The sequence below is a fragment of the Cydia strobilella genome, chromosome 10 (assembly GCF_947568885.1).
Source record: "Cydia strobilella chromosome 10, ilCydStro3.1, whole genome shotgun sequence".
Lineage (NCBI taxonomy): Eukaryota > Metazoa > Arthropoda > Insecta > Lepidoptera > Tortricidae > Cydia > Cydia strobilella.
In genome coordinates, this window is record NC_086050.1 from 4,111,303 (window position 1) to 4,132,186 (window position 20,884).

The following is a 20,884-nucleotide window of genomic DNA, read 5'->3' on the forward strand; positions in this document are numbered from 1 at the left end:
GTGATAAGCAATACTAAAGGGACGTAAGTGAAAATATGTTCAAAATTAAGTTAGATCATAGCCAATTTTAGGTTAGGATCTGCACCAAAGCACCATGAAATACAATTAGCGCCATATACCTATAGTGCTAAGTCAGTCAAATTTAGGTCACAAAACAAGTTCACGATACCTTCAAACCTTCAAGAAAAGAGCGTACTCCCATCTTAAAGGCCGGCAACGCCATCGTCACCCCTCTGGTGTTGTAGACGTCCATGGGCAACGGTTATTACTTACCATCAGACGATTCGTCTCCTCGTTTGCCTCTAGGGCCACTTGCACCATCCACTAACCCGGAGTTACCAGTACAATTTAACACTGGGTTAACGGTTACCATGGTTACCAGTACAATTTGACACTGGGTTAACGGTTTAACCGGTTAACCCCGGGTTAGTGGGTTGGTGCAAGTGAAGCTTATACGATCAAAAAAATTGTTGGCTGTTCTTAAAATCAATACGTGAGAATAATAGTCGACCCGGTCAATTGGTCAGAAGCTCTCGCGGTCACAAGTTGTAATTTTCTCCCCTAGGGTTCTAATCAGCGATGCAAGTCAAACGCTATCTTCAATCAATTCTTACGACCTCAGATTACGAATAGTTGGGATCCGTTCAGACAGTGCACATTTTTGTTGAACTATGTAGTGGTTACTGATGTCATGATGTGTCCTCGGAAACTTTACAAAATTACAAAATTTCCACATGAAATTTTTTTAAGAATCAAAATTTTCAAATCTTTACGCGACTCACGTAGTATTGTCACAAAAACATATCTTCATAAAAAAACCGGCAAGTGCGAGTCGGACTCGCGCACCGAGGGTTCCGTACTTTTTAGTATTTGTTGTTATAGCGGAGAGAAATACATCATCTGTGAAAATTTCAACTGTCTAGCCATCACGGTTCATGAGATACAGCCTGGTGACAGACAGACAGACGGACAGCGGAGTCTTAGTAATAAGGTCCCGTTTTTACCCTTTGGGTACGGAACCCTAAAAAAAGAAATCTCATTTTGACGTTGAAATATATCTCTCAAGCTATATCCCACATGGTGATGGGGTCAGCTTTCCGTGTCTTTCTCTTGTCGTTGTCTTTGCATTCTATCATATCTTTTAGCACTACGTCCCTCCATCTTGAAATATCTAAGTACAATTTTACCTTCTTTCGTACCTCCTCTTAATTCCACTTTAAGTGGAACAATAAAAAACCCGGCCAAGTGCGAGTCAGACTCGCGCACCGAGGGTTCCGTACTTTTAGTATTTGTTGTTATAGCGGCAACAGAAATACATCATCTGTGAAATTTCAACTGTCTAGCTGTCACAGCCTATTTTCTCCGAAACTACTGGACCAATTAAGTTGAAATTTGGCTAACATATGTAAGTATGTGACCCAAAGATGGACATGTAACGTAAACATATTAATTTTAAACACGGGGGCCACTTTTGGGGGGTAAATGAGAAAATTAAAAAATAAAGTTTGTCAAACTATATTCGTGTTACATGTCAAATGAAAGAGCTCTTTATGAGAATCTCAAATATATATTTTTTTATAATTTTGAAGTAAATAGTTTAGAAGTTATTCAAGAAAATAGGCAAAAAATGACCATTCTCCCCCCTTTTATCTCCGTACCTAGTCAAAAATTTTGAAAAAAATACACAAAATAGATCTTTACCTATAGATCACCGGAAAACCTATTAGAAATGTGCAGTAACGTGAGTCGGACTTAATTACTTAGTTTTTGATCCGACCCCTACGGGTTTTTTAAAGACATTTTACATAAAATATACATTGTTTAAATTGTGTAATGTACGGAACCCTTGGAACGCGAGTCCGACTCGCACTTGGCCGGTTTTTTTGTAATCGGAGCGGAGAAGAGAACTAAGACTATTGGTTGATGCTGATGCTGCTGTTACTGCTCTTATCTACGCCTCATTGAAAAGGCAGCCTTAATTTGTTTGCCTCTTACCAGTTAGCAATAAGAATGCCATCAACTGCTCTAAATTTAGGTTCAGCACGATGTAGTAAGTTCTTAGAACCAACATTGATTGTGCAGTCGTGATAAGCAGTCGGTTATGGGCGTTATCGGCAACACACGAGCATGTGTAATGGTGGTGTTCAGATCTTTTTGCTTAACTGGTTATGTTCGTAAACTAGTACGCATTGAACCTCGCAGTAGGTACAATAGTGTAAAAAAAAATTGATCGCCCATAAATATATATAAATATTTACTTAACCTCAAAGACGAACATAGGTACCTCCTACAATTACATTGTGGTCATATTGCCACCCAAGAACACCAGGATCTGTGAGAATCAGGTTTTAAATATTTATTTTAGAAAACGCCCTTAAACTGCCCTTATAATCCGTTTGCGTGTGATAATTGCCTTATTGGCTAAACTACTGAACCAATTATAATTAGAATGACTATTAAAAGCAACAGGTTCCCCGATTACATCTCATAATTTGTAGTACTTCTAACCGACCAGGCACGCGAGGGGTTAAGAGGAAAGTGGGCGACCGCCTTAACGAAACCGGACTTAAAGTTATATTTATTTTTTGTCCTATTACTTCGAACTGAAATTTAACTTTTAATATATTTGTTCAGGCATTTGAAAATAGTTAAATTTGATTTAATAAGGCTTTTATCGCATAGAAAAGCGGAGGGGGTGGAGAGTTGAATGTTAAATTTGAAGACAACAGAAAGGAGAGGAAAATGGGGACAACGTTTGTTTGAAGAAACGGTCGTCCTTTAAGAGGCCGGTGTCGATTTTAGTCGCAAAAATGTAAAATTGATAGATTTAGTCCGTGAAATTTTACACCTTTTGTTACCTAATTCAAATAACAAGTACTGGTTTCTATTAGCACGTCTTCTTATCTTACCTTTTATCAGATCAATTTTTTGAAAACAGACTCACTAAATTAGTAATGTTTGCTTTTCTGATGGACGTTTAGGTAAACGCGCGTAAAGCACTGATTTTGTCGCTCTTATTTGTAAATTTCGTAATGTTTGGACGGCTAAACATGGTAATTTTGTATTACACATATCCTGTAATTGACGTTTATCAGACTACATTTTTATTATTATGACTTTGAAGTAGTGTAAATGAAAGTTAGACGAAATCAATTTTCTCCAGAAATTACTTCAAAACAAGTGACAATTTCTCTAAAAATCGACTTAATTTCAACGTAATTTTGATACTTAAACAATCTACAACATTTGCTGAAACTATTCTTATACATCAATTTGTATAATTTACCACCATGATTTTTTGATGAATTTTTAAAAACTGCCCCTTTTCTTCATGCATTACCGGTGACGCACGCTCGCGACCTCATTATTAAAAGGCAAGATGAGAAGACGTGCTAATAGAAATCAATACTTGTTATTTAGATATTACGTAACAAAACGTGTATAATTTCAACGACTAAATCTATCAATTTTACATTTTTGCTCCAAAATCGACTACGGCCTCTTAATTCAACTTCTCTATTTAATTGTTTTATTGTTGTTATCTAAATCCTACGTCCATTTATCAAACTAAATCGTTTGCTCATAAGATGACGCGTATTTTCATCACAGTTAAAATTCTTGACTATGGACAAACACCTTATTAATTTGCATCTATTAATAAAAACTCATTATGCAACTTACACCACTGGGATAAGGTCCAAATTCGCCTAACTTGTATTAGACTACGTACAACAGTATTCCGAATAGCGTCCGTTGCGCGGGAGCACTAATGGTTGCGCACGTCACGTACTTGCCATTCATAAAGCTTCACTAACCACTATACTACAAGAAGACCAGTATACAGTGTGCAAAAAATTTATAAGTCCTGGAGGGAAAGTGCCTTAAAACCTTAAGTTAGCTCATTTTACTTAAAGGAAACATTATTTTATTTTGAAAAAGAAAACTGCATTTAAAGATTTTTTTTTTATTCGTGTGGCTCGCCCGGGAATCGTACCGACTAAAATTCCAAAAAATAAACACTCGCTATTTTATTCTGCTAGTTGATACAGTTAATGTTAATGATAACATTTCTCCAAGAAACATTAGGTCTTACACTCGTCTGTCATACAAAATATCCATAAAATCCAATATTTAGTAATTAAGAATATTTTTAGACAAACGAAATAGAAGAAAAAAGAAAAATCTTTGAATGCAGTTTTGTTTCTTTTGAAAAATAATAGAATGTTTCCTTTAAGTAAAATGAGCAAACTTAAGGTTTTAAGGCACTTTCCCTCCAGGGCCCATTATTTATTTCCATTGTATATCCTATTGTTAAAGTATGTAGTTGTAAAGAGCTTAGAGCTCAGGTTACATTAGACAGCAGATCGCAGATGATTATAAAACAGTTTGTGAACAGTCAGACTGATAGTGCAACGGTACACTTGGCCACATGATCACGCAACCATATGATCTATTGTTTCGTACGTTTTGCTCGTTTGTGCATAAGGGAATGTGTGTAATTTTACAGATGGAGCATGTTGATGATAAATGTATCGGTTTGTGTAGTATTTCAAGAAGATTATGACTTGTCTTCGGTTACCGCGATAGTTACTCATGAAATAAAACTATGAAAACGGATTATATCGCGTATATTGAATTTATAATACATCCCGACGTTTCGAACTCTTTACAGCGTTCGTGGTCAACGGGTGACTGAGATTAAGAAATATCCAAACTTTAATAGGGAAGATGGCTTTTCTCTACCACCAGCTTGGGATCCTGTAGTCCACCTGATAAAGGAGCAAGCGAGACATAGACTGTGAGACCGTAGTGTTGGATGATGCTGGACATTCTGATGTTTTGAAAAGATGTGTCCCGCCGAGTTTGTTGCCGGTCCCATATTGGGATACCCTCCTACAATTTAGGAGGGAATTAAATCTTCTCGGGTCCGTGGTGTAGGGTTGGAGCCGGCATAGTTTATTTTTATCGCGTATATATATATATCTTTACTTGAAAAATAATTATAGTGTATAACTAGCCTTATGAACCGATTTTGCATGTACAACCAGCCTTAAAGTTTGTAGTCTATGATTGTTCATTATTTTAGTATGTGGGTATTTTTGCATTTTGTAATTTTTCCTCAGTCACCCGTTGACCACGAACGCTGTAAAGAGTTCGAATCGTCGGGATGTATTATAAATTCAATATACGCGATATAATCCGTTTTCATAGTTTTATTTCAAGATTATGACTGTTAGATCAAGATCAAAGGTTCAAGTAGGAAATGTGAATAGTGTTTGAAGTCAATAGCAGTATTATTCGGTTCTTGGATTGCCATTGTTTATAAAATGTACCTAATCATCACTTGTGTATGTCATAAAGATTATAGCTACATAATCCATCCATACTAAAATATGATCAATACGGGTCTCTATTGTTTCCCATATAGTTTTAAGTCATAATGTATTGTTTGACCACATTTTCGTTAGTCATAATTTGGTTTTTCTCAGAAACGCGTAACTTTTCAGGATTGCCATAAAACAAACCTAACCTAACCTCTCTATAGGATAACCTAAGGAAAATCCTGAAAAGTTAACGGTTTCAGAATTATGACTAATGATAATATGACAATCATTACATTATGACTTTCAATAATTATGTCAAACAAGGGGACCCCGATCAATACAACAGTAAATTCTGTCCTGTTTGTCCAAGCCGAAATACTAAACCGATTTCGGTGAAATTTAACAAAGAAAACGTATGCCCTGGTGATATTTGAGCTATCATCAGTATCATCACTTTACTTTTGGAAATCACTGAATGGAAACAAGAAAAATGACAGAGTTCGAATTTTATGTGGATAACGATAATGTTAAGTGATGATTTCTAGGGTAAAAACTATCCTATGTCCTTTTCCGGGACTCAAACTATCTCCATACCAAATTTCATCTTCTTCTTCTTTTCCTGTTACCCCCTGCTGGGGTGTAGGGCTCGAATCTTGTTTTTCCATTGACTACAGTCTTCTTCTTCTTCTTTTCCTGTTACCCCCTGCTGGGGTGTAGGGCTCGAATCTTGTTTTTCCATTGACTACGGTCTTGGGCAGCTTGGGTAACCTCCTCCCACCCCATCCCCAATACACCCAGCTCTTGCTCCACAGAACGACGCCAAGTGGATTTAGGGCGACCATGTTTCCGCTTGCCGGGCATCTTCCAGGTCAGGGCCACTTTCAAATCTCATCTATTTCTCATCACAAATTTCATCTACTTATACCTATAGGTTCAGCGGCTTGTATGAAGAGGCAACAGACAGACATACTATAACGAAATTAAAATATTAGTAGGAGTTTTAATGTAACATTTGCCTTAATTAACATTCGCAAATACAAACACGATCAGATACTTAAATCCGTTCCCATAAACTTAAATCCTCTTTAACTCTAATCTAACTTTGACGAAACTGAATGGATAATCAAATTTACGCACAAAACTTATTACTAACGGCCTGATAACTTTAAGATACGTCAATATTTCGCTAAAGACGACATGGAATTCTTCAAAGAAAAACGTCACACTTTTGACACTGACATATCCGATCCATATCGTATCTTTAGCAAATTTTTATAACCGCTATTGAATTTATTTGACATTTTGTTAGTATTCGTTAGACTAAATTATATGATCCGTAATTCAAAAACAAATGGATGAGCACTTAGCATAATAAAAGCCTAGATATGGGAACCTAGAACCCAGGCGGTTGGCAAAGTAGTAGGTTCTTAAAAGGGCAAAAAACGGGACTATTACTAAGACTCCGCTGTCCGTCTGTCTGTCACACGGCTGTATCTCATGAACCGTGATAGAACAGTTGAAATTTTTTAGAGATGATGTACGAGTATTTCTGTTGCCGCTATAACAACAAATACTAGAAAGTACGGAAACCTCGGTGGGCGAGTCCTACTCGCACTTGGCCGATTTTTTTTACCTATATGACCATCTGATAATAATAATCTTCACAAAGGCGATTTTCTAAGCGCTTAAATAAAAAAGATGTTAAAATAAGTACTTATATATTATCTGCTATTACCTACCTATCCTTGTTCGTACCGTAGTGTTTATTTCTTTAATGACACATTTTTTGCAAAATTACTTTAAAACAAAGCGTAATTCAACTAACCGAAAAGTAAATTACTCATTTGATTAATGAGATGCAGTCTCGTAATCTGAACTCGGGGTCACGGGTCAATGACCCCAGTAATTAAGCCGCAATTAAAGTATGCTCCCGAGGCTTTCGCAAGATGACCTGATGTAAGGTGCGCAAAAAACGAGTCAGCTGGTCGACTTTTTGTGCGGTAAGGGTTAAGTAGGTAAGTTTAGGTTTAAGATAAAGTTAAGTTGCATATCAACAGCACAAACGCAAAGGAGCCTCGTCTGCCAACAAACCACTGTGTGGTTTGGCAGAAGAAAATAGGTATTTAGTTGTAAGATCTTTGAATAAACGTTTATTTATTTATTTATTTATTTATTTATTTATTTATTTATTTATTTATTTATTTATTTATTTTTTAATTTGGCCGTGTAATGTTATGCCGCTTTGTATTGAGTGGAATTTTAAACTTGTACTTTTTATAATCGGCAAGCTCGGCCGAATTGCACATTTTCATACAAACGTAGTTCCGCTCTTATTTTAAAACGACGTGTTGGATTGTAATGAAACTTTGCACATACAACGAGATAAGGTATATCTAGGTCTGTAATTAGTTTATATAGCTCCAGTTTGTAAAACAAATGAAATAGAGCAAAAACAAGTTTTGTATGAAAAACTTGAATTCGCTGTATTTATTTAACTAATGGTATCTAAAGCTACATAAACTAATTACAGACATAGATATACCTTATCCTATTGTAGTACAAAGTTTCAGAGCAATCTCGCTAGTCGTTTTAAAACGTTTATATGGAGAACCGAGCTTGCCGGGGTCCCTTTATATGGGAGTTTTAAAGTAATATGGAAAGCCGTGGTGGCCGAGGATATGACGTACGACTTCAACGAAAAATAGTACCGGACATAGACACACGCCAACATACATATTATTTCAGACGTTTTATTAGGGTTCCGTACCCAAAGGGTAAAAACGGGATCCTATTACTAAGACTTCGCTGTCCGTCTGTCCGTCTGTCTGTCACCAGGCCCTATCTCATGAACCGTGTTAGCTAGACAGCTGAAATTTTCACAGATGATGTATTTCTGTTGCCGCTATAACAACAAATACTAAAAACAGAATAAACTAAATATTTAACTGGGGCTCCCATACAACAAACGTGTTTTTTTTTGCCGTTTTTGAGCGTAAAGGCACGGAACCCTTAGGGCGCGAGTCCGACTCGCACTTGGCCGATTTTTTAAAGAAAGCGTAATTTCAATTGTATGGCGACGGCTAGGTTCATGTGACTCTTAATGACTTGCAGAAATACGTATTTGGCGTACTTGCAAAATAAAAAAACCGGCCAAGTGCGAGTCGGACTCGCGCACGAAGGGTTCCGTACCATTACGTAATAAAAACGGCAAAAAAATACGTTTGTTGTAGCGGAGCCCCACTTAAATATTTATTTTATTCTGTTTTTAGGGTTCCGTACCCAAAGGGTAAAAACGGGACCCTATTACTAAGACTCCGCTGTCCGTCTGTCCGTCTGTCTGTCACCAGGCTGTATCTCATGAACCGTGATAGCTAGACAGTTGAAATTTTCACTGATGATATATTTCTGTTGCCGCTATAACAACAAATACTAAAAGGTGCGGAACCCTCGGTGCGCGAGTCCGACTCGCACTTGGCCGGTTTTTTATTATTTGTTGTAATAGCGGCAACAGAAATACATCATCTGTGAAAATTTCAACTGTCTCACGGTTTTGTATCATGGTTAATGAGATACAGCCTGGTGACAGACGGACAGTCAGACAGCGGAGTCTTAGTAATAGGGTCCCGTTCTTACCCTTTGGGTACGGAACCCCAAATGTATTTCACCACAGGGTGAAGTGAGAGGTAATGATACTGTATTTAATGAAACACCAGCTAATTGCTGTTTACCGTATCTTAGCGGCTGGATGAAAGGGCTATTTCAATTCATTACCTTTCCACTTTAACTACGAGCATTAAGTCGCAATACTCGCAATCGTAAATTCTCTTAATAGAATTAATAATTGGATATCACTTCCTATTAAGTTTCAAATTATTATTTACTAATATACAACCAAGTGCCGCACCCACGATCAGGCCAATTTCGAACGTACACTGATATCAGACTGATGTCATTCAAATGTTGTGCATTTCGTTCCTCCTCCTTGCGTCGTATTCCTCAATATTGAGGGTCGTGACCTCCCTTTTGTATCACACTCTCTCTTACGATCTTTTTCTCCATCTGTTTCTGTCTTTTGCGGTGTGGAGAGCATTTCGTTACTACTAGACATTTCTACACCTTTACTTTTTAACCCTTTATCACACTTTTTTCCGGTAATTATAGATACAAAGTTAATGAAATCTATAGGCACAAACAGCAACACTTACAGCTTGGCAAAAAAGAGTAGAAAATAATAGGGGCGCCACTGTCTATGTAAAACGTCTTGCATATGGCAACTATTGAGTCACTTTGACGTCTCTTTTGTATGAAAACAGTAAATGTTGCCATGATAAAAAAATGAGTTCCATTTCTACTCTTTTTTTGCCAATCGATGGTCATTATGCCTTTGATAATAAGGTTTACGAACTGGCATAAACAGTGTGGGCTGATTTTTTTCTTGACTTTAATTTACAACTAAAACACTTTTGCGAACTGTTCAGAATTAAGAGATAATCTAATCAGTTTGTATCTGTACATTTTTAAGGTGTCCAAGAAACTTGTAATCGTTAGCAAACTTGTTATATAAACATAAAAAGTTCACACATTAAATTTGTTGGATCGCCGTTTTTTAAACAAAAGAACAAATACACAGATAAGATCGCTCGGTCACTGGACCTTGCGTGTAACAGTTACAATTTTGCGACTTTTTATAAAACAATGTATAAGTGTTAGAGTGTAGAAAATTGGAATTTAGGGCTCGCCACTGTCCACTGTCTGTGTGGACAGGTTGGTTCAAAAATACATTGACAAACTTTCGTTAAAATTATAAAAATTATGCCGCATATTTTTTTTTATCATTGCAATTTGGAGCCCTGTATAAGTGTATATCACCGAAAACGACTATTTTCTACGATTTTAAGCATTTCTGAGCAAGTAACACCTTAGTACATCACTGATAGAGGAACTGAGAAACCAGTGAACAATTAGTCAATGTTGCCGTTGTCGTTTTCCTCTTAAACAATCACTATCTTCTCATTAAATCATTTTACGGTTTAGACTCACTTGTTTTAGTCACTCGCGCGACATGTTTCATGTTAAACCGTAAAATGATTTAATGTTAGTATGTCTCACAACTGTTTAAATTCGATTATCTTCTCATTACACAATTGTCAAATAGCTTCACATTAAAAAGGAAAGTGGCCATTATCTTGGTAAATGACTCAAACCTTTTTACATTAAATACTTTTTAAAGCGGGATCTATTTTTATCGGATAAATATTAAGAGAAATTTGATCTTTCTTATGTCAATAAAGAAGTTGGAAAGTGTTTTTTTAGGGAGCCATTTGAGTATTTATTTTCGGCTTTTTGAAAACTGAGCTTTGAGTTTGTGTCGGATACTTTCTATATTTACAAATAATGCATGCAGTGGACAGTGTTTTAACCTTTATTTTACATAGCATTTCTTTCACACATAATTCACAGATAAATTTCCGCTATGTAAGGAATGTAAAGATATCCATTTTTTATACGGACATGATGCCCTAAAAACTTTACATATTTTTTTCTCAAATTTTGACAGGACAGGACACATAGCGGAAATTACTAGCGCACCGACGTATGTTACGGGGTGCTAGTCAAGATGACAGACGTACATAGACAAAAATCAAACGAAAAGAAAAATGCTACGAAAAGTCACCGTGACTTTTTCCAGACATTTTAAAGTTTCGATTGTCGTTTTCTATCAACAATTGTCATCCTAGCTAGGCCCCCTGACATACTTGGGTTGAAAACAAACTTGTCAACCTACATGCTATCAGGTTTTGCATAGGTTTGTATCCTAAAATAACCTAGGAGTGATCTAGGAGCCTACGAAGCTCTTCCTCACTCTTATTAAGGCTAGACTATTAATGCCTGCGGCCGCGAAACCGGCCCTGCCGCTCGCGTTTTCATTTATTCCCCTTTGTAATCCTTTTTCCTTAACCGCCATCCCACATTGATTTGCGACCGATAATCTATGCAGTAAACTATTTGTGTACTGTCGAACACTAAATATGTAAGTAGATGTGGGTGCTAAAATGTGAAAAATATGTGCGCACTTTGACTTCGTTAAAGTGGAAATGCGGTATTTTTTAAGAGAAAATGGAGGTAGTTATGTGACTTCGTTTTATCAATAGTGCGTAATAAATGCCACCTAGTTTAGTTTTAAAAGAAATTTACTCATTTGATGTTACTTTGTGTTTAAAAGAAGTAAAGAAATAAACGATAATGAGTACGTAATTCGCGATGCGCCTTCAGGACAACATCTCCAAAGCTAGTAAAAAATGTCAGTCTACCCACACCTGGTTATTTATTATTATTTTATTGTTGATTACACTTTATTCAATTAGAAATTCCCTAAACATTATTTGCATAATAAAAGCCTATAAATTAAAGACACTAATAGTTATAACATTTGTATTGGCAAACAACAAAAAACGCAAGCGCCATTAAATTTTCAGTTAGTTACTTTATATGATCAAATACCTGATAACTGATAAATCGATTATTATAACCAAACATTTTTGTACTTTATATAATATGAAATAGGGTATTTGACTACTAGTCAAATCAGTTTTTTTTCGAACTGTCAAAACGATTCTACTATGGAATTTATATAAAACACTAGCACGTGGCGCCACAATCAAATTACCTACTCTTTATAGTTTTATACGGGTTTTAAAATAGAAATTGTCTAAAAATAATTGCTATCTACGTTTCTCTATCAATCTTCTGGTGCTTTATTTCATGCATGGTGTAAAATAATTTATTTTAAATACAGTCAAATACCCTATTATATGCATGTTACTTTTCTATGAATTGATTAGTGTCACAATAATCATGTTTGATATTCTCTTCAACTCGTCAGTGACCATGAGTGGCACGGTAGTGTCCAAGACGATCAAAGCGAAGCGCAAGGGCACTACCTACCTTTTCTCGAAGCGCTTCGTGGTTTTTTTGTACCTAACATTTTCCTAATTTTCATACAAGCTCTATAACATTTCACGACTATTCATTGAGACAGGTCAAATAGGTCCCTAGCACACTACCACCTCTCATGGTGATTGTACCATGTTAAAGTGGAATCATTGGTTGCATTAAAAAGATAGCGAGAGACGTTGAGAAGTTGAGCTGTCATTTGTTTATTTGTTAAGGGAAGTTAACGATTACGCGTGATGGTGACAATCTAATCTAAGCTTTAAAGTGAAAACCTTTTGAGCCATTTTCAATTCGTTAGTATTCGTGTATAGTTGCATTTTAAGGGCTAGTATTTTAAAGCACTTTAGGATAACGCTTTTCTTAAATGATAAGAAATTATTGATATCATCAACTTCTGGTCACGTACCCATTTCACCTATTAACCACCTAAGGCCCACCAACACCATACAAACAAAATCGTAGTTGAATTTTTAATCGTTAAATTATGGCAAAATTTATTTGGTCTTGAAGTCGAAAAAAAATAACTGTTCCTAAAAAAAATAGTTTTTTTAAGAAATGTTATTCAAATAGGTAACAAAAAATTTCCTTGTTGCAAAGTATTAATATCAAGTATTAAACGTTACGTATTTAAATTGTCATACGGTAAGTAACCAATTAAAATATCCAAGGTTTTATTCAAATTGCAAGACATCATTAATAATTAAGCAAGCATTTTAATACTTTTAATATAATGTCATTTAACATTGTTGGCGAGAGTTGCACTCCGAATAGAACGCATCTTCCGCAGTGCAACTAACAGGCCAATTCGAACGTACACTGACATCAGAATGATATTTGAATCATGTTATTTAGTTACCGTGCGTATCGCCCGTGTCAATACATGTACGTACAAGTGCGAGCGAAATGCACGATAACTGAATCAGTTAGATGCCATTTTGTACGTTCGAATTGACCTGTTAGTAACTAAACGGTAGTGATGTCTAAGCATTCTCATTAAGGTTCATACCGGTATCTTTATTAGAGAAACATTTTAGAAATGTACTAAGGATCCGTCTCGAAGGACCAACGTCAAAGAGGTAGTTAATTGTTTTAATTAAAATATTTGTACTTGTACTTGCACCAATGTCAATGAAAATAGGAAATACACACGGATACTAATATGTATTTATTTGTGTGATTCCTGAGTCATGGGTGTTTTCTATGTATTTAAGTATTTATATATTATATATATCGTTGGCTGAGTACGCATAACACACATACATAGATACATTATGAAATAATTTGCAGAAAAAAGGTTTTCCTACCGTCTAAATGGCGGCGCTTTAAGCCTACAAATATTACTGTGACATTTGCCAGGATTTTATGTTTGCGAAGCTGGACTATGTTTTTATTTCGTAACTTATTATTGCCATTATATTATTAACTAAACGACGACGGTACAACAGAATAGATATTTATCCAATTAATTATCTTGAGGCCCGGTGTCATCTTTTTAGACAAAGTAGGCATTTACCTTATGATATAAAACTATGAAAACGGATTATAACGCGTATATTGAATTTATAATACATGCCGACGTTTCGAACCCTCTACACCTCTACAGCGTTCGTTGTCAACGGGTGACTGAGGAAAAACTATGTAGTGCAAAAATACCCACATACAAAAATAATAAACCATCATAAACTATAAACTTTGAGGCTGGTTGTACATGCATAATCGATTCATAAGGCTAGTTATACAATACAACTATTTTCAAGTAAAGATATATACGCCGTCGGGATGTATTATAAATTCAATATACGCGATAATAACAGGTACCTATATTGAGATCAAATAAATGTGGATATACGCGATATAATCCGTTTTTATAGCTTTATTTCATGAGTAACCGAAGACAATTTTATATTTACCCTTTCTCGTAACAATGTTAACGGCCGGCTGACGGGTGCAAAAGTTACAATAATGTCAAAGTTTGGCATTATTATAACGTCATTTGCATCTGTCAGTCGCCCATTAACATCAAATGAAAGGCCTTGTCGGTACGGCCCATAGTAACTCAGGGCTTATATAAAATAGGTAATTGGGAAAACGGTTTAGATTAGGATACTTAAGTTAAGAAAAGATGAGGATACGAAATACCTAATGGAATTAGCGATGCACTTTGTTATAAATGTGAATAGATATAATTCTAAAATAGAACTCGTATACGCGAGACAAAACAGGGAAATCACCAAAGAAAAAAATCAAACACAAATTTCAAAAGCTGCATAAAAGATGTTTAAAAACTTCACCCGATAATAATTACCTTTTTATAACAAATTATAATCCAAAATATAAAACTGATTTGGATATAAGCCACTTTTTTCTTAAAGAAGTTTTTTTTATTTTTTGGGCAAGTAATAAATTTTCAGTTATTATTTAAAATTTCATAAATAGTTAATATTATACAGTCATTAACTTTTACACCATTAACTTCTTTGAGCACAAATATATCTGCCATAAAAAAATACATATCAAAAATAGGGTACCTATTTGTAATCATATATATTTTTTTAAATATATTGTTTTTACAGTTTTAATCAAAAATTTTGTGCATGTTTTAATTAAACATTGTCGCACTTTTGTGGACAATAGGCAATTGTTGTGTGATGAGCGCAAAAAACGCTTACTTACAGATACATGCTTTTCTCAGTTAGCCTTTGTCGATTACCTTTATTTACAATTTATTTCCTACCGTTCTTTTCAAAGTATCTATGTGCCAAGTTAAGCCGTTAATAATACGTATTAATGGCCAGTCGATACACATTCTAACTCTCACTCGCGCTACTAACATACTCGACGCGGACGGATTTATCATCGCTGGATGCGGCTGCGCGCGCGCGAGAGATAAATAGACCAAATATCACGTAAAACTAAATTTAATAATAGACAAAGATTTCTTACAGTTGCATATTGTTTATAATTTTAACAAACATGTGCGTTTGTGTATAAGCCCAAATTTAAAGATAATATATATGTTTCGGTTAAATGATTTCTGAAGCTGTTGTAAGAAAATTATTCCTCGAAAATTTTGACAGCATATGTTTGGTCTATTGTATACTAGATTTGACAGTTTTATTCACATAAATAGACAAGATGCGAAAGCGCATAAATAAAATTCAGAATAAGTCCAAGACAAACAACCGGCTACTATGTAAAAATAATAATTGCAATGAACTCATAACTGAAATAAAATTAAGATTTGTTTGTAAGATTAATTATTTGCTTAACGCGAAGACCAAGATTCTTAAAAAAATAATTGATTAATTTATTATATACAACACATTGTTCATGATCAGCAACGCCGGCTTCGTCAAGTGCTTACAACAATAAATCTGCTACAGGCTTTGCCACCTACTAACAAATGATATAATCCGCAACAGGCTTTGGCAGACAGGTAAAAAATAATTAATTTGTCAAAAGTCTTGTTAGTCATGGAATGACATATGAATATGTATTAAACATGACTACTCATTACACAAATAAGCAAAAATATCACAACTCACAAAACTTTACTGAAATCCCGATTGATGTGATGGTCACATATTATAATTAATTAATTACTAGTTACGTTAGTTTTTGATTCTAAATATTTATCAGTCATAATTCGGTCCGTATAATTTGTACTATTATTATTAAATTTATATCGTGAAATATTTGATACACTTTCTAACATAAAAAATCGTATTACTTGAATATTGAACGTAAAATGTAGTTATTTTTTTTATTAACAATACTGAAATCAACGTTGTATAACATTTATGTTTTATTTAACTAGAAAGACAAGATAAATACATTTAAAAAAACGTTTTATGTACTGCAGTTTCAGTTTTAGGTACATACAACTTAATCAACTATAGAATTAATCAATAACTAGCTTCCGTCTTGTTACCACTTCAAAAAAAAAATAGAATTACCCACATTTATGTGCGTGTTGTTAATGGAAACAAATTTTATAAGAAGTTGGCGTTATAAGTATATACTAATTTTATTTCTTTACACCTCCTTTGTATAAGTATACGATAGTTTCTTGATAATTAAATACATACTTAAAAACATCACTTAAACTACGCACTATTTTATTTGCATTAAGATTTAACGTTAACCCAATTATTTCCATCTCAAACCAACATTTTCCAATTCGCAGTTACATCGTCCGATGCAGTTAGTGGGGTACATAAAATCCTCATAAATTTGATTCTCTTAAGGGGCCCACTGACTATCAGTCCGCCGGACGATATCGGCCTGTCAGTTGTTCGGAAGTGTCAAATTTTTGTTTTAACTGACAGGCCGATATCGTCCGGCGGACTGATAGTCAGAGGTCCCCTTTAATACCGTAACACTCATACGCCAAATGGCAAAACCGGGTAAGTGCGTTTTCACACTTTCTCAGGCTCTTCCAGGCGGCGCGCATCTGCCGGCGCGCCGCTCCGCCGATTTCGTGCATTTTTTTGCAAGTGACGACTTGGATTTCTAAATAATTTAAATGCGCGCACGATACGCAGATACGGTATACAGAATCTTACTTAAGATCTTCTAACGTAAGACTTTTAGACTCGTAACATAGTTTCAAAAACTTTTTTTTGTGAATTTTAAAAAACACCATCCACAACCAATCTTAAATTACTACCTACTAAAAAAATAATTTAACTTACGTGTTAATAAAAACAACGTAACTAAATCCGTTCAAAGCACAAAACCATGTCACTGTCACAGGCCACTGATCGGGAGTACTGCGCGTGCGCGAACGAGGACGGCTGCAGCGAGACTGGCGGCGCTCGCGCCGGTGAAATGAACGCACCTTGCAGTTTTATGAGACGAGTTTACTAAAGCGCTTGATACACCTTACTTAATTCAATCGTGATAAGTAGCATCCTAACTAGGATAAATAGCATCCTAAAAATTTGTTCCTAGTTCTCTGTTCTCTTACTAGGCTACTTTTTTGGATGCTATACGCGGTTACACCTACCTAATTATTAAGCCATTTAGGATTCTGAATTTAGTATGATGTATTTAACATGCATGAATCACTTGAATTGCAGTCTGATTGATTTCTTGGAGTGCGCCTTTTAAAGATAATAGCTAATTTGCTTATAACAGTGATATTAATGGGTGTCGGCGTCGGAAACGGTGAAATGAACGCACATCGCAGTTTTATGAGACAATTTTACTAAAGGAGTTCTAATCATGATGCGGAAATTATTTGAATTGTTGGTTGTTTATTTTACAAGTTCCTTTCATAAGTTGACAGCTTAGGTACGCCAACACACGGAAAAGGAATTTTAAAATATTAAATTACGAAGAATATATACAAATATTGTTTTTTTTTTTCAATTATTTATTTATAAAGTACTTAATATGTTTACACGTCACGTCATCGAGATTACAATAAAATTATAATATTTATTATATATCAAACAATAATTTAGTTTTATTAATAGTTTCGTGTTATTCATAGTTCACATGCTCATATTTTTGTCGAGTTTGCGTCCGAGGTGAATGTATTGTAATTCGCCTTTGTACTAAACTTTTTTAAATCAACTATGTGCAATAAAGTGTTTATACTTTTTTTAATACTTACCAAATTGAAGGCAGGATGACGCTTTTTAACGATAACGCCGTATTTGCCTTAATCAAACAGTGATTTTAGACGTGTCGGCGTCAGAGACGATGCGTGCGTCGTATCGTATCAGCCGTGCTTTGTAAATTATCAGTAGTTCAAGTTGTGTAAGTGCATCTGGCATTATTCATCTAAATGAAACCAGAAAATCGTGGGAATATTTATTTTCAAACAGTTTTCCAGTAAAGTTGTCTTATAAGAACTGCCACGTAATTTACCCAATAGTAATTATTCCTCCAAATAAATTTATAGAGAGAATTATGTTTTTATCTTTCTCAACCTCAAACCTCACAATTAAAAATCGTGCAGATTTTTGGAGTTTTCCTACTCATGTGAGTACAAACCTTTAATAAAAAAGCTAGCAAAAGCCAAGCAAAAAAGCTAAAAAAAAGTTAGCAAAAGCTAAGCTAGTAAAAGGCTAGTTGCACCACTTTTCTAATTTACCACCATACCCCGATGTGACAGTGCAATTCAGACGGACGTTTAAAAAGTGCGAATTCAATTGTTTGATTAATTGAAATAAAATCCAAATTCCAAGAACTCAATTTTTTTTAAATATCTGTCATTAACTCTAGGCATTCTGACAATAATAAAGATTACATCGAATAATATATAAAAAAATACATACTACTACTAGAGTTTTGAATGATTCACGGTTAGTTTCACTAGACTTATATTGACCGGGATATAGACCGTGATTACCTTTTGTATTATTTGTGAGCTCCCGATATTTCGACGCAGTTACATGCATCATGTTCACGGGTGACGGGATACAAAAGGTAATCACGGTCTATATCCCGGTCAATATAAGTCTAGTCATACTACTACTTATGTCTTACCAAAGATAGATCCGTAATAGATGGATACAGTCTAAGGAAAAAACGTGCCTCGAAAATCACGAAAATTTGATTCTCGATCAGAGGGCGCCACTAGTTTTGGCCTACTCTCGTATAGAGGGCGTTGACGGTTTCGTTTGTTATTTATAATTTTAACGCATATCCGTTAAAAAACATTGGTCAAAATCATATAAAAATAATTAATGCAAATAAAAAAATCATTTATCCATATTTAAATACATTTTAACGTATTTTTATAAATCTTCATTTTTAGTGTCGATAGATGGCAGTGAATTTACAGTGGTTACAAAATTTACTATGACAGTACCGCTCTATCTTATTATATCCTCTTTGGTCTTACCTACGTCATCATTTTATAAGCATCGACTTATAGTAGGTTTTGAAATTAAATTAACGTAACTAACTCTTAATGAAAATAGTTTTCTTCAAAGATATTTGTTTTAACGATTTAGAAATTACTTGATATCGATATCGATGACACTTGAGTCGATATTTAATTAATCACTGGCATCAACAAAACGACTGACATCAAAAAAGGTCTGTGGTCCAGTACTCCAGTGCCTACGCTATAAACTAGTGGAATCGTAAACACTATAAAACGACGGTTAAACGCTGAATTTACGGAGGATTCACCGTTTCTGCGACTACGCACCATGCAGTTTTATGACGACGACTTGCTAAAAGCAATCCAATTTTGCCAAGCGTTTACCAGGAGGCGTATTCAGATTCTTAATATTATAGCCTAAATTGATTCCAATTACAGTAGGTATCACCGTACCTAAACTAATATAATATATTTTGAGAGTAAGTGCGTCACGGATTCGAACGTACCTATACACTGAACGTTTTATACTGTGGTCATATATGGATCAGAGGGTTGGGCCCTGAAAATGACGGATACAAAGAGATTAAGATGTGGTAGAGATGAATGTGTGGCGTGACGAGAATGGATAAAATAAGCAATGAATACGAGTATATAATAGTGATGTACCGACTATTGATTTGGCCGACTAGCCGACTAATCGGCGCTCCGATGGCCGATTAGTCGGCCGACTAGTCGGCTAGTCGGCCAAATTCATAAACCATTATTTCTCTTATACTATATATGTATATAAGGCAGCCTGAAAGTTGCACCCATAACAGAAAAACTTACATCAAATCGCCTAGCATGGTAACACGGGCATGTGATACGGAGGAGGGATGAGTCATGTGACGCATAGGTATTAGAAATGAATGTGGAGGGAATAGTAGGTAGAGGTAAGAGGCAAGGTTGGTAGAGGTAAGAGGCAATGCAAATTTGGTTGTAACCAAGGAAAAGGTGGACGGACTGTGTGAGAGAAGATAATATGAAAAGAAAGCAGGCAAATGATGAGATGACGAATGCCCGAGTTATGGAGGAAAAATACATTCTGCGCCGACCCCAAGTGATAGAAAAAGGGCGAGCGAATGATGGATTAGAATTAGAACGTACATGTGAGTCTGTTCGGAAAGAGAAGTGGAATGTATTGGGCCGCGAGTTCTCTTTCCGCACAAACTCAATCTAAATGGCGCCTTTTAGTTAATATCATTCGCGCGTGCATTTCGCTCGTATACTTGTCCGTACACGCATTGGTGCGAGAGAGACGCACGGGTAACAAAACGACATCAATTTGATGTCAAATTACAAGTTTGAATTGGCCTCATACTCAAATAAAACTGATATTAATAGCAACACTATAAACTTACCATCGATGGAAATTAGGTTTTTGCAAAAACGTTTAGGAATTATCAGTTCACAATGTGACCTCATTGTTATTCCTGTTTAGAAACATCATCATCATCGTATATATATTTGAAGTACTAGATCAATTAAGTGCAATGATCGATGGATCATTACGTGCTAAAGACATTGTGCGTGCGCTCATAGTGCATAATCGTGATTTGCCATAAATAAATATACAATGCACTGCACAGGATGGCTCAAAACTTGAACCAACATCGATTTAATGCATTTCTTTGTATGAATTATTTCTCACATTTCTACTGTAATATAATTCTTAAGTACCTTATACATTTTTATTATATATTGCACATCTTATGACATTTCACAA

General features: G+C 35.2%; 1 protein-coding gene across 2 annotated transcripts in view; it reads right to left on the bottom strand.

Annotated features, from left to right (window-relative positions):
* LOC134744582 (serine proteinase stubble-like) overlaps positions 1–17,163 on the bottom strand; it is a 187,040-nt gene extending 169,877 nt beyond the window's left edge. For both annotated transcript variants that reach the window (XM_063678438.1, XM_063678437.1), the window contains exon 1: positions 16,973–17,163. The gene's annotated coding sequence lies outside the window, so the exon portion shown is untranslated. The remainder of the gene's footprint in view (positions 1–16,972) is intronic.
* Between the last annotated feature and the right edge of the window lie 3,721 nt (positions 17,164–20,884).